The sequence below is a fragment of the Stegostoma tigrinum genome, chromosome 5 (genome assembly GCF_030684315.1).
Source record: "Stegostoma tigrinum isolate sSteTig4 chromosome 5, sSteTig4.hap1, whole genome shotgun sequence".
NCBI classification, from domain to species: domain Eukaryota; kingdom Metazoa; phylum Chordata; class Chondrichthyes; order Orectolobiformes; family Stegostomatidae; genus Stegostoma; species Stegostoma tigrinum.
This window is the reverse complement of record NC_081358.1, coordinates 20,817,111-20,829,904: the sequence shown is the minus strand read 5'-3', so window position 1 is coordinate 20,829,904 and position 12,794 is coordinate 20,817,111. Positions and strand designations below refer to the sequence as shown.

At 38.2% G+C, this 12,794-nt stretch overlaps 1 protein-coding gene across 5 annotated transcripts in view; it reads right to left on the bottom strand.

Moving 5' to 3' along the window:
- The window catches only part of tmem200ca (transmembrane protein 200C, genome duplicate a), a 41,070-nt gene extending 30,450 nt beyond the window's left edge, over positions 1-10,620 (bottom strand). For 2 of the 5 annotated variants that reach the window (XM_048528456.2, XM_048528454.2), the window contains exons 1-2: positions 9,707-9,936; positions 2,254-2,371 (exon numbers count right to left, since the gene is read on the bottom strand). The gene's annotated coding sequence lies outside the window, so the exon portion shown is untranslated. Of the gene's footprint in view, positions 1-2,253; positions 2,372-3,839; positions 3,858-9,510; positions 9,642-9,706; positions 9,937-10,525 lie in introns of those variants that run through there. The other 3 variants (XM_048528458.2, XM_048528457.1, XM_059645848.1) reach the window with 3 other exon arrangements.
- Between the last annotated feature and the right edge of the window lie 2,174 nt (positions 10,621-12,794).

Genomic DNA, 12,794 nt, shown 5'->3' with positions numbered 1-12,794 from the left:
AAAGGTTTATCAGGATGTTGCTTGGATTAGAGGGTATGAGCTATAAGGAGAGGCTAGGAAATCTCACAATGTTTTCTCTTGAGTGACAGAGGCTGAGAGGAGACTTTATAAAGAAGTTTAAAAAATGGAGATACATAGGCACGGTTGATGATTGGAATCTTTTTCCCAGGGCTGAAGACGTCTAATACGCGTGCATTTAGAGTGTGAGGCATAAGTTCAAATGAGACATGGGGACAATTTTTTTTACCACAGAGAGTGGTAGAAGTTTGGAACGTGCTGCCAGGGGACAATGGTGGAGGCAGGCACAATAGGGGCGTTTAAGGGACTTTTAAATAAGCACACGAATATGCAAGGAATGGAGGGATATTGACCAATGGCAGGCAAAAGGGATTAGTTTCATTTGATATCATGTTTGGCACAATATCGTGGGACAAAGGGCCTGTTTCTGTGCTGTACTCTTCTAAGTTCTGTGACCAGATCACCCCAACACAGTTGTTTTCCTTCAGGCTGTAGGCAGTTTTGGAGAGTGTACTTTATTTTAATAATAAATTGCTTGATGCTTATGAACATGCACCAATAAAATTTAATGATGCATCTTCTCATTTGGAGCAACAGAGGAATTGAATCGATTACAAATTAGTTCAAGTTCCACCTAGAATGCCCTCTCCAGCATGATAAATCATAGATCTGTATGTGATAAATTAACAACATGGTTTACTGATTTCATTAAAAGCTAATTAGTGGAGAGTCTTGCAGTGTAGTGGTAGTGTACCTACCTCTGAGCCAGGAGGCCCTGGTTAAAGCCCCATCTGTACCCGAGATGTTTAACTACATCTCTGAGCAGGTGCTTTAAAAATATGTAAAATGTTGAACATCTAATATAGCACCAGAATAAGTGGCATCTGTGGAGACAACTAAAAGTCAACATTTCGACAAATCTGATGTCATCCTGCAACTGTACAAAACGCTAGTGCGGCCTCATTTTGAATATTGCGTGCAGTTCTGGACGCCCCATTACAGGAAGGATGTGGAAGCATTGGAAAAGGTGCAGAGGAGATTTACCAGGATGTTGCCTGGTCTGGAGCGCAGGCCCTATGAAGAAAGGCTGAGGGACTTGGGTCTGTTCTCATTGGAGAGAAGGAGGCTAAGAGCGGATCTAATAGAGACATACAAAGAGATCAGAGGATTAGACAGGGTGGACAATGAGAGTCTTTTTCTGAGGATGATGACTTCAGCTTGTACAAGGGGGCATAGCTACAAATTGAGGGGTGATAGATTTAAGACAGATGTCAGAGGCAGGTTCTTTACTCAGAGAGTGGTAAGGGTATAGAACGCCCTGCCTGCCAATGTAGTTAACTCAGCCACATTAGGGGCATTTAAACAGTCCTTGGATAAGCATATGGATAATGATGGGATAGTGTAGGTGGAGGGATTTCGATTAGTTCACAGGCCGGCGCAATGTCGAGGGCCGAAGGGCCTGTTCTGCACTGTATTGTTCAATGTTCTATGTTCTTGTGTCAAGGTTAGCCATCCCCAAAACTCCTATTCATGCTACTGTTGCTTCCAAATTAAATTTTTTTCAAATAATTTCCTTACCAGGCTCCTAAGTAATTCCAACTCATCCAGATCTTCACTGCTTGTATTCAACCTTCAAGAATCCAGGCAAGAGATAACAACAATAACAGGCCAGCCTTTCAAGCCTGTTCTATCACTTACTACAATCTTATCTGATCCCGTACCTCAACTCTACTTTACTGCCCAATCATCATACTCTTCAAATCTCTTAAAAGCTCAAACTTGAAAACATTAATTGACTGACCATCCATAGTCCTTCAGGGTAGTGAATTCCAAAGCTACATAACTGTGTGAAAAAAAATTGTGTCTCTCTACCTTGAAACTATGCTATTTGTTTTACATTGCAGCTAGCCTTCAAACATTAATCTATCAAGGCCTCTCAGGATATTATGTTTCAACAAAACTGTTTCTCAGTCTTCTGAAAAATGAACTAACTTGTAAAACTATAGGTAATTTTATTGAAATGCTCCTAAATATCTCTCCTAGATACAGTGTTTCAGATCTGGTCTCAGTGAGATCCTATACAACTGCAGCAAAATCTCCTTACTTCAGCCCACTTACAAGATTGGTCAATTTATCACTTCCTTTCCTTGCTTGCTGTTCTAGGGTAAAAACTTCATCAAAACATCACTTATAAACTAGTTTTTGTTTACCTCAAGTAGTGCTAGAAAGACTTACTTTAATTGATGGTGAAGGTGCGAGCTCCCTGCAAGACAGTCCTCATTCATGTAATTGAAAACCATAGTGCGTAGGCAGTGATTTGCAATGTTGCTGACCCTTCAGAACTCTACGCAATCTGTAAACCAAAATAAGTGGTACAAGTGAATAAATTTCTCCACCTTTTTTTTGTACAAGGACAAAATTCTATTCAAAAGATCATCAACTGGTAATATTGCACTATTTAAATAAAACAAAAAAAATGCTCTATTCTTCCTATCTGCGAATTGCCTTATATTTCACCTTATTATACTCCATGTGCCACCTTCTTGTCAATTTAGTTAACTTTGCAGATTCTAAAGGCCTTTATGAATAATCTTACATTTTCCCATAATATACATTGTTTGCCACATCTTTTCCTTCTTATTTAAAATATCTATATTCATTTGTAGCTTCCTTCTTCAGCTTATTTGCCTACCTATCCTTATTTTGTCAGCAAATTTAGCAATCACACTTGTGCTTCCTACATCTAAGTAATTTATATAAAATGCAGCATTGATATTTGTAACATACCACTCAATTAATGTTACCATGCAGAAAGTGACCCATTAATGACTGCACAGTTTCTTGTTTGCCAGCCAATCTTCCATCAATGCCAACATCTTAATACCATGCTATGAGCATTCATTTTATTTTCACAATAATCTTTGATGTGCCAGCTTATTAAATGCCTTGTAAAACTCCAAGCACAGTACTTCCACAGGTTCCATTTATTCATAACATGTTAATTCCTTAAAGTAGTCCAGAAAGATGGTTATTCGTGATTTCTCCTTCATAAAAACATGTTGACTCTGCCTGATTACATCGAAGCTCTCTAAGTAACCTTCTATAATGTCTTTAGTATCACTGAATATTATCCATATGATAGATGTTAAGCTCTCTGGCATGTGTTTTCTTCTCTCTGTCTCTCCCTTTTTGAACAAAAAATTACATTCACTATTTTGCCCTCTAATGGAACCTTTCCCGATTCGAGAGAACTTTGGAGAAGCAAAATTATATCCACTTTCTATCTCACTATATCTAGTTAATTTATATAAATGAGGAAAAAAAAAAGTATTACTATCTGAAAATTGTTTTCTTGCATGCTTTAGGGTAAACAACAAAATTCCAGAAATTTTTCCTGGATTTTGTAACAACAGAAAGCTTTTCCATCACAGCAAAGTGGTGGTTGTGGTTGAAAATCCTGTTCTGTATGGGTTTGTATACTCTACGACAAACACTCACAAGGGTTAATGACCCCATTCCCACAACATGCAGAACCAACGTAGTTTACAAAATACCATGCAACGACTGCCACAAACATTACATCTGACAGACAGGAAGGAAACTAGCCATCAGAATACATGAATTTCAGCTAGCAGCAAAACGACACAACAAACTTTCCTCAGTACCAGTACACTCGGACAATGAAGCCCATCAGTTTAACTGGGACAATGTAACTATAGTAGCCCAAGCTAAACATAGATAGGCACAGGAATTCCTAGAGGCATGATTCCCAACACATAAGGCAATTAACAAACATATAGAATTCGACCCCATATACAAACCCATACAGAACAAAGCTGGAAATCGCACTATTCACCAGAATGGACCTGGACTGTATAAATTCCAAGCAGAGTAGAACAGCATCGCTTCATCGGGGGCCTCACTGATGATGTTACTTCACATGGTGCTGAAATGTCTGAATGAAAACAAGCCAGCTCAGTGAGCAAGTCAACAATCTCACCCACAACCCGAGTTACAAATCTTTGCTAAAACTTCAGAGACACCTCATCCATCTGCTGCATAAGTTTAGTTACTTCCAATTCCATCTTATTTTACATAATGAGAAACCTGGTATCTGCCCTCATCTTTCATCATTCACTCTTCTAACATGGACCATAAATAGTTAAGGGCCCACCACTGCTCCTCGTTCAATCTCATGCTGCCAAAATTTAAATATCCTTTAATCAAGCCCCACAGTTTCGTTATGACCCTGACAGGAAGCGTGCCCTGGTAGTCAATCCCGGCTATTCCATGAACCATAACAAGTGTGTACATGACCAACTTAATCACTAACGTGGTTACTTTGCCTGCCTTCAAACACTAGAAGAGAAAAAGAAACATATCAGATTCCTTCAATGAGCAAGAAAACAAAAATTTATTTAGAGATAACAAAACACCCTTTAAAAAGTGTAAAAACAGATTAACTACTACTATGTTAGCTTAAACTATATCTGTTTTAAATCTTAATGTGAACACATCAATTCACAAATAGGACAGACAAGCCAAACAGTTCTGCAGAAATATCACGGATGGAAACATAAACAGAAACAGCAGACTCGTGAATTAAGAATCCAAGCCACAGGCTGGAACGAGGTGACGTTCTCACAGATCTTTTGGTTTTTAGTGATGATATCACATCATTGCCTACTGCGTAGAAGACCTGCAGTTGACAGTCAGTTGAACCTAGGTCTTTATTTGAGTTAGAAGTTCTTATCTTCAGAGTCATTGTGTACTGTTTTGTTCCACTCACACGAAGGAAGGAAGTGACAAAACAAGTGCAAGTGCAATAGCAAAATCTGTCTTTTGCAGGTTTTCTGAAGATTTCAGTGCAAATACCTTCTTTCAGTTCTGTGACAATCTGCATCCTCACTATCCAAAAGCTGCTATTAGGCAGTTTTTCTGTTTAATCCAATGGCACCAGGTACTTGAATATTTCACAACAGATCAAATCCAGACTCGCCAAAAGTTGGCGACCTTGTGTAACCAATGAGTGAATGCCAAAAAGAGTTCCCGGCTTGACCTTCAGGCTGTGAGTAAAACAACTGGTTCATTCGCTACAGCACAGCACAGTCCTTCTAACATGGACCATAAATAGTCAAGGGCCCACCACTGATCCTTGCTGTACCTCACTGGTAATAACTTACTAAAATGAAAAGGAAGTTTATTCATACGCTCTGCTGCCTACCTTTCAACCAGTCCTGTATTGATGCAATTACACACAGCTTTGTGACCCCTTGACTTGTTTACCAACTATTTCAGTGTGGCACATTTTTTGAATACTGTTAAAACCTAGATATACTACATCTAATTATTCCCTTGATCTATCCTACCAGTTACATCCACAAACTTACTAAATATCTGTTAAACTTTAGCCATATTTTCTTAATAATGGATGCCAATATTTCTACAATAAATTATGTGAGGCTAACTGGCCTATAGTGCCTTGCTTTCCTTCTCCCTCCTTTCTTGATAGGGGCATACATTTTCTAGCTTCCAATCCAACATGACAATTTTTATGAGCTTCTCACACTTTTGTTAGAGGTGAGTAGGAATGCGTTAGGGCCAAAGAAATTAATAAGAAATGTGTGCTGGGAAAGCAGGGCTTATTCTGGCATTGCAATACGGTGCGAAAACACTGAACAGTTTTGGCCAAGGACAACAAGACCTACAAGCAACTTACGTGGTACATTCAGAACAAGCAAATAATGGTTCAATTAGCACTGACATTGAAAACTGTATTTCTTAGACTTAAGAGAAACAGTTGATGGCCATATCAGGAGAAAGATCAAGGTGAGACAGGAATAATTTTCATGGGGACAACGGCATCAAAATTTATTCTGAAAGTGTGATTCAGCAGATCGGTGGCTGTAGAGAGGTCAATCTCAGAGTACAATCTCATTTAACACCTTGATAGTTATAAAAAAAATTATTTAAGCATGTTGCAGAATCTAGCCAAGAATATATTTTATCATGTTTTAAATATTGTGACTGTACTTGCAGAAATTATGTATGACCCATTTTCTTATCAGGTATCATTAATAACTTAATATCAACTTTGAGAAAAATAACATAACGGAATAAATAATTGGAAAATCAAAGTGCATGGAAGACATGAGGAACAGCATGAAGACACAGCTTCCTAACTTCTCACTAATGCCTTCCTCTCTTTACTGAATACTAACTTAATTCATATTACTTGTTTTTAAATTTGTCAGAATTAAAAATGGGTTTAAGTGTGATCACTACACTTGTGAAATTTAAAACTGCGATTGTGAAAGTATAAATAAATTAGCCAAATAATGAGCACTTTAATTGAAGAGGCATAAGCTCTATTTTGAAACTGTTCAGGTGAAATAGCAACTCACTGTTGGCTTCTGACTAATCAGTGGCATTTTCATCTCAAATTATTGGGAAACGGATTCAAATATCTTTGTTCAACTGTGCACTGAACGGCCCTGCCGGCAAAGGCTTATGTGCATTAATCTGCAGCATAATACTTCCATGGGCTGAACTAATTTTTTTTCCTCAAAAAGTATTTCTGCTTATTTGTGTCCAACATAATTTCATACTTGTGAAGAATTTTTGACTCAATCTGGACAAGAATTGTAGCAAAGTCTGGATGAACTCCTTCCCTTTCATATAAGCACAATTAAAGAAAAGAACCAGATCCTCATCCAATTACAAAAGCCATGGCGGGGGTTGGGGGGGGGGGGGGGGGGGAAGAAAAAAAATCATTATCTCATACGGTTGAGAGTGCTCTCTTCCAATTGAGACAGTACCTGATAATCTTTTTACTTTACCAGAAATCACTGCACTGTCCATTAACTGTTAAATTTCTCCAGCACGACGCAGAATTTCCTGGTTGGACTATTCTGTTGGCATGTTAGTAATTCCTTAAAAATCAATATGATAAGCATGTAATTTTTCCTTAATTCTTAATCTATAAATATCTTCCATACGGAAGGCCATATATGTTAAAGGCTTTGATAGGTTTACATGCCAGCAAAATGATCATAACCAAAAACTCAATTTTTATCAACAATTGTGTTAATTTATTAACATATGGGAGGAATGAACATTGGGATTCACAATTAACCAGCAGAATGGATGCAACAGTTTTAGTCTCATTGATCTTGTACTAAAATCACAGAACTGCACATGTACAGAAGCAAACAGATTTATCTTAGGCAGGACAGAATTGCACGTTTGTACGTTGGTCCAAGCTTACCACACGTTAACACATAGATGCAGTTGTAACTCATGCCTGGTCTATTATTTTGCAACACACATATAAGTAATTTTTAATGTTCTAGTTATACCACAAATTAATTGAAATAGCAGGAGCTTTTAAGAAGGAAAATAGTCAAAAGCTTTTAAGAAGGAAAATAGTCAATGTGTGATGTCACAGATACAAGATGACAATGAATGTCAGTGAGTTAATTCATGCTCCATAAATTCTGGATTTGTTACCTCCAGTTGACAAAGGTTTACAAAAATCAAAGGGATAAAAGTTACTGTATATATGCAATATACAAATTGCCATTTCAAGAAAAATAGTTTACTACAATTTAGAGCAATAACTTGGCACACTTTAAAGTAAAAATATTAAAAATAAAATCCGATTGATTAAATGCAATTTGTCTCTATTAATCCTAAATCAGGTATTTGCGAACATGTATGACACTCAAAATGTTTCTACATTTGCAATTCTATGACTAGTTTGCTTACATTTTCATTAACTATAAAACAATTTACACGAAATGCAGACTAGCAAAACAATTACCACGCATTGTTCTAGGGCTGAAACTGCAGAATCTCCCTTTGTTCACTCATGTCATTGATATTACAGCTACCTAAGCCCCTCCAGTCTGTGTGGATTACAGGATCTACAAAAATTGTAAAATAAATATCAACAGTGTTTAAAAACTTCAGAAAATGTAATGGAAAGTAAGTTCCAGGCTGGCTTATGTCTATGTGAAAACTATGTTAATATGGGGTAAACTTAAATTTAGAGGGAGCTGCAGCTGCTTTGATGATAATTTCTAAGGATGGCACACAAGATGGAAAAGTAAGGTAAGGAAGAGTAATCCGAGTCGATACACAACCAACAAATGGACTGGTGTTAGTATCACTTGCTATTTCTATTTTGCCACTTTTAAATCCTTTTATTTTCTTGCCTCTGGTCCTTAGCAGCTGTATCAATTAAAAACACAAATACAGATCTGCATGTAAAAGCCTTTTTAAGACTGAATCACAGGAAATTATTAGTAAAACATTTTTTACCACTAAGATGCAGCAAAGTTGCTTCAGTAATTGCCCTTCCTTCATGCTCAATTTAGAATCTTTCTATCTGGCTCTGTGATGTACATATCTGTGTGCCGTCAATAAACATATAGCAGTCAATTTACAATGAATTTATAAACTTTATCCCTTGTTTGCCTAAAGCTGAGAAGCAGTGGTTACAAGAGTTTTAAATAGTACACATAACCACAACTAATTACCATTCTGTGGAAAACACCATGTGTTTCCAAGTGATGCATTTTATACATACAACTAAGTTATGCAGACATGTACACATTAGACTTATGGATCCTCAGACAAACACATACAAAGATTATGCAATTAGAAATGGTATATTTCACACAGCGTACTCAGCAGGAAGTTGCATATTTACAGGCAAGATTGCTTTTTGTCCCCAAAAGCCAAAGATGTTTGTGTTTAGATAATGGAGGAAAAAGAACAAATGCTAATACCAAATCACGGTTGATTAATTAGAATATATATGCAATATCTTTATAATTAAACCACGCTGACAATATCATTCTCCATGAATGAAAAGAAAGCCTGTGACTTTGCAAAGAAAGAATTGGTGAACATTTATATGGAGAATGTCAATTTTCAAGTGAATGCTGAGTAAAGATGATAATAAACAGAAAACAAATAATTGTGTGTTTTAAAATAAACATTGCTAAGCCTTCTGAAGATATACCAACCAAGTCAGAAATCAGTGTATCAAGAGATCAAATCCAGCTCTATTCCAATTTGTCAAGCAATTCTGCAAGAATCATACATCGGATACAAACTGCTAATTGATAGATTTATTTCCTCCCAAAAAACTCTTTGTCAAGTTTTAGGTTAAGGTTTGTTTATGTTTTTATTTGAGTGCCCTACTGGGATTTAACAGATGTCTATGTCACATTTCTCATTTGTTGACTTGCTTTTACGTCTTCTGTTTTAAAGCATACGGAAACAATAATTTTAATGTGGATTGATGGCAATCGGAAAAAGGTTTGTTGAAGTTACGACTACAAAGTTTCCTAGAAAACAAAAAAAAACTGTAAATGCCCACTTGACACTTTTCAGACATGGAATTAATGGCATTGCACCTACCAAGTCTTTTTTCATTTTTATTTAAAAAAGGGTAAACGTGATGAAAATAGATCTAGTACTCACCGAGGTCTCGGAAAATAACATCATTGCATTCTTCTAAAAAATGTCACGTCCAGAAATAGTGGATTGATTAACTTTGGAAGAGGCTTATTTTAATTTTAAAACAAAAGAGAACATTTAGAAGAGGCTGCTGCTGACAGCTCAACTCACTCACTCCAAAATGGAGGCCGGCAGGAGACGGACGGGGGGCTTCACTTACCAGAGTCTGAGGGCTCGGCTCAGCCCGGGAGACCTGTCCCCTCGATCAGATCTTATCAGGGATAAGGTCCGGTCTTCCCGGCCGCTCTCGGCTTTTCCGTTGGCCCGGGGGGAGGCGAGGCAGCACCCGTAGAAACCCTGTAGGCCGCTCCCCATCTTCTCCCAGCCGGTTTATCATCTGGGTAAGTTTCACATTTTTACCATCTCCCCCCCCCCCCCTTCTCTGGATGTCCTGGAAACACCCCCCCCCCCAAAAAAAAATACCCACACGCAATCCGAAAAAGTGCCCGATTATGTTTAGTGGCTGTTTATCTCCTTGTGGCTGCTCATCTGATGAGAAGCTCCCCGCCTTCGCCGTTGCTAGGATACGGTCGCTGCAGCTTCTGAGGGAGTAACTGCCATTTAAACTCTTGCTGTTCCAACAATAAAAATCTCGCTTCCTCACTAATCATCTAAAACCTCGTTCTTCATCACCTGAAAAGGAAAGTGCACCGCTGGCCAGCCGAGCTGAGGAAAAGCACTCGCACCAATTCTGATTTAATAGTTTTTAAAATAATTTTCTGAGTGAATACTAACGGACAACCAGCCAGATCTGTGTCCAACACGCTTCACAAAGGCAAGGCAAAAACATGATTGAAAATTTACCCCCTAGCTGGAAAGGAACTTCATGCAGCCAACTGTGCTCCTGAGCTGGTACATGGCAATATTCTTGGAAAACGTAGGAACAAATGTTAGAATCTCATGCCCTACCTTACCTACTTTTATCACTGAATTAAAACCATCCTTTTAACTATTCATCTTTTATAGGTTGTCTTCTTACCCACTTATGCATTTTATCATTGCAAAATCCTGAAGTACAACTGCCACTGCAGGACTTTTGTGTGTGTGCTTAGTCATCACGCTGTGCAGGGGAATATGATCATTATCTTCTCATTGCATTAAAAAAACCATAATCAGCAAACTAAATGACAGCCAAACGCATTAAGTTCTTCACTGATCTGTTTATTCCAGCTATGTCATCAGTTTGCACTTTTACTTTCACTGTCATTTGAACTTCCCAGTGGAAATCATTACCTGAGAAAAGTTTGTGTTCTTAATTGTTTTTGTACTGTGGCTCAAATGGTAATATCTGTCAAAAAAGCTTCAGATGCTGTTGGCATAATAAAAAGAATCGTTTGGAAGCAATTGTTGAACATCTCATTACATACAAGGTCGTTCATTAAAGGCTTTAGCTTACAATTTGTATTTACTTTTTGTTTTTTTTGTTCTTTCATAGGATGCACATATTGCCAGCAAGGGAAGCATTTGTTGCCTAACCCTAATTTCCCTTCTGAAAGTGAAAGTGAGCTTACTTCTTAAACTCTTGTGGTCCATCTTGGTGTGGGTGTACAATGAGTAACAGTAATGTAGGTTCAACTCATAACTGTGATGGTGTTCATGTGTGCCTGATTCCTTTATCCTTCTAGGTGTTTGAGGTTTCTGGTTTGGAAGATGCTCTTGAAAAAGGGCTGACACATTTCTGCAGTGCATCTTAGTGCTGACAGTGTTTCTGAACAATACTTACCGCTAGGATGTTAACAAAGGGAAATTCAGTGATGCTATCACCACTAGATTAAAACAAAGAACTAAAGATGCTGGAGATCTGAAACAAAAGCAGAAATAGCTGGCAAAACCCGGCAGCTCTGGCAGCATCAGTAGGACTTGAAATGTTAATTTTGCTTTCTTCCCACAAGTGCTACCAGACCTGCTGAATTTCACCAGCAATTTCTGGTTTTGTTATGGTTACACTACTGAGTGTCAAGAGCAGATGGTTACATTCTGTCTTGTTGGTGATTGTTACTGCCAAGTATTTGCCTGGCATAAATTGTTTCTTGCCACTTAATAAGCTGAACATATCTACCTTTGTCCTTACAGTGCAGGGAAGATTGCAGATGAAGCAGCTGAAGACGCCACAAGGAGGAACTTCAGAGTGCTTGTGGTGCAGTAGTAGTGTCCCTAACCTCTGGAGCAGGTGGCCTCAGTCCAAAGCCCACCTGCCCCAGAGGTGTGTACTAATATCTCTGAACTGATTAATTGGAAAATATCTACACAATAGAATTCTTGCAGTGACTCCGAGGCCTGAGATGCCTGGCTTCTATCAACCACAATCCTCTTTTCATTTGTGTGAGGTCTAGCTCCAACCAGTGGAGAGATTTTCCATTGATTCTCATTGAATTCTGTTTTGCTACGATAGTCAAATGCTGTCTTGATGTCAACAGCAGTCATACTCTTTCAGGGGTTGTGGGTTTCAACAGCTATGTCAATATTTATTGCCCATCCCTAATTGTCTAGAGGCTAGGTAAGATTTAACCAATTCGCAGTGGTCTGGAGACAGATGTAGCCCAGATACCAGTTAGGATGGCAGACTTCCTTCCCTAAAGGATATTTGGTGGCCAATATGTTAGTTTTTCATTCTATGTATTTATTGAATTCAAATTTTACCATCTGCTGTGGTAGTCTTTGAACCCATGCCTCCAGAATATTATTCTGGTGTCCAGTTGCATTATCACTATGTCACCACCTTCATCTTCTAATGGAACCTAAACTAAGCAATCAGTAAGCCGGTATTAACTGTGTACGTGTTACTTGATTGATGACACCTCCCATACGTTGGCTGATACTCAAGAGTTAACTGAAAATTGGTTAGATTAGATTTATCCTGCTGTTATGGAGCTGGATAGTTTTACGTATTGTCGGGCTAATGACAGTTTAGCTGCACTGGAACTGCTTTGCTAGGCACACTGTTAAGTCTGAAGCACAAGTACTTCAGTACTGCAGTTGGTATGTTGTCAAGGTCCATTTGCTTTGCTATCAGCAGTGTTTCTTGACATCAGCTGGAATGAATTAAATTTGTTGAAGACTGGCATCTGTGATATACAGGACAGCAGGAAGAAACTGACATGGATCATCCACTTCTGGTAAATGATGGTTGCAAATGTTTCAACCTTCTTTGAGGGAAAAAAATGTTTTCTCTAATTCCAGTTTATTTTACTGCTGGAGCCCATGTGTAAATTGATTAATTATTTCAGAGATAATGGGAACCGCAGATT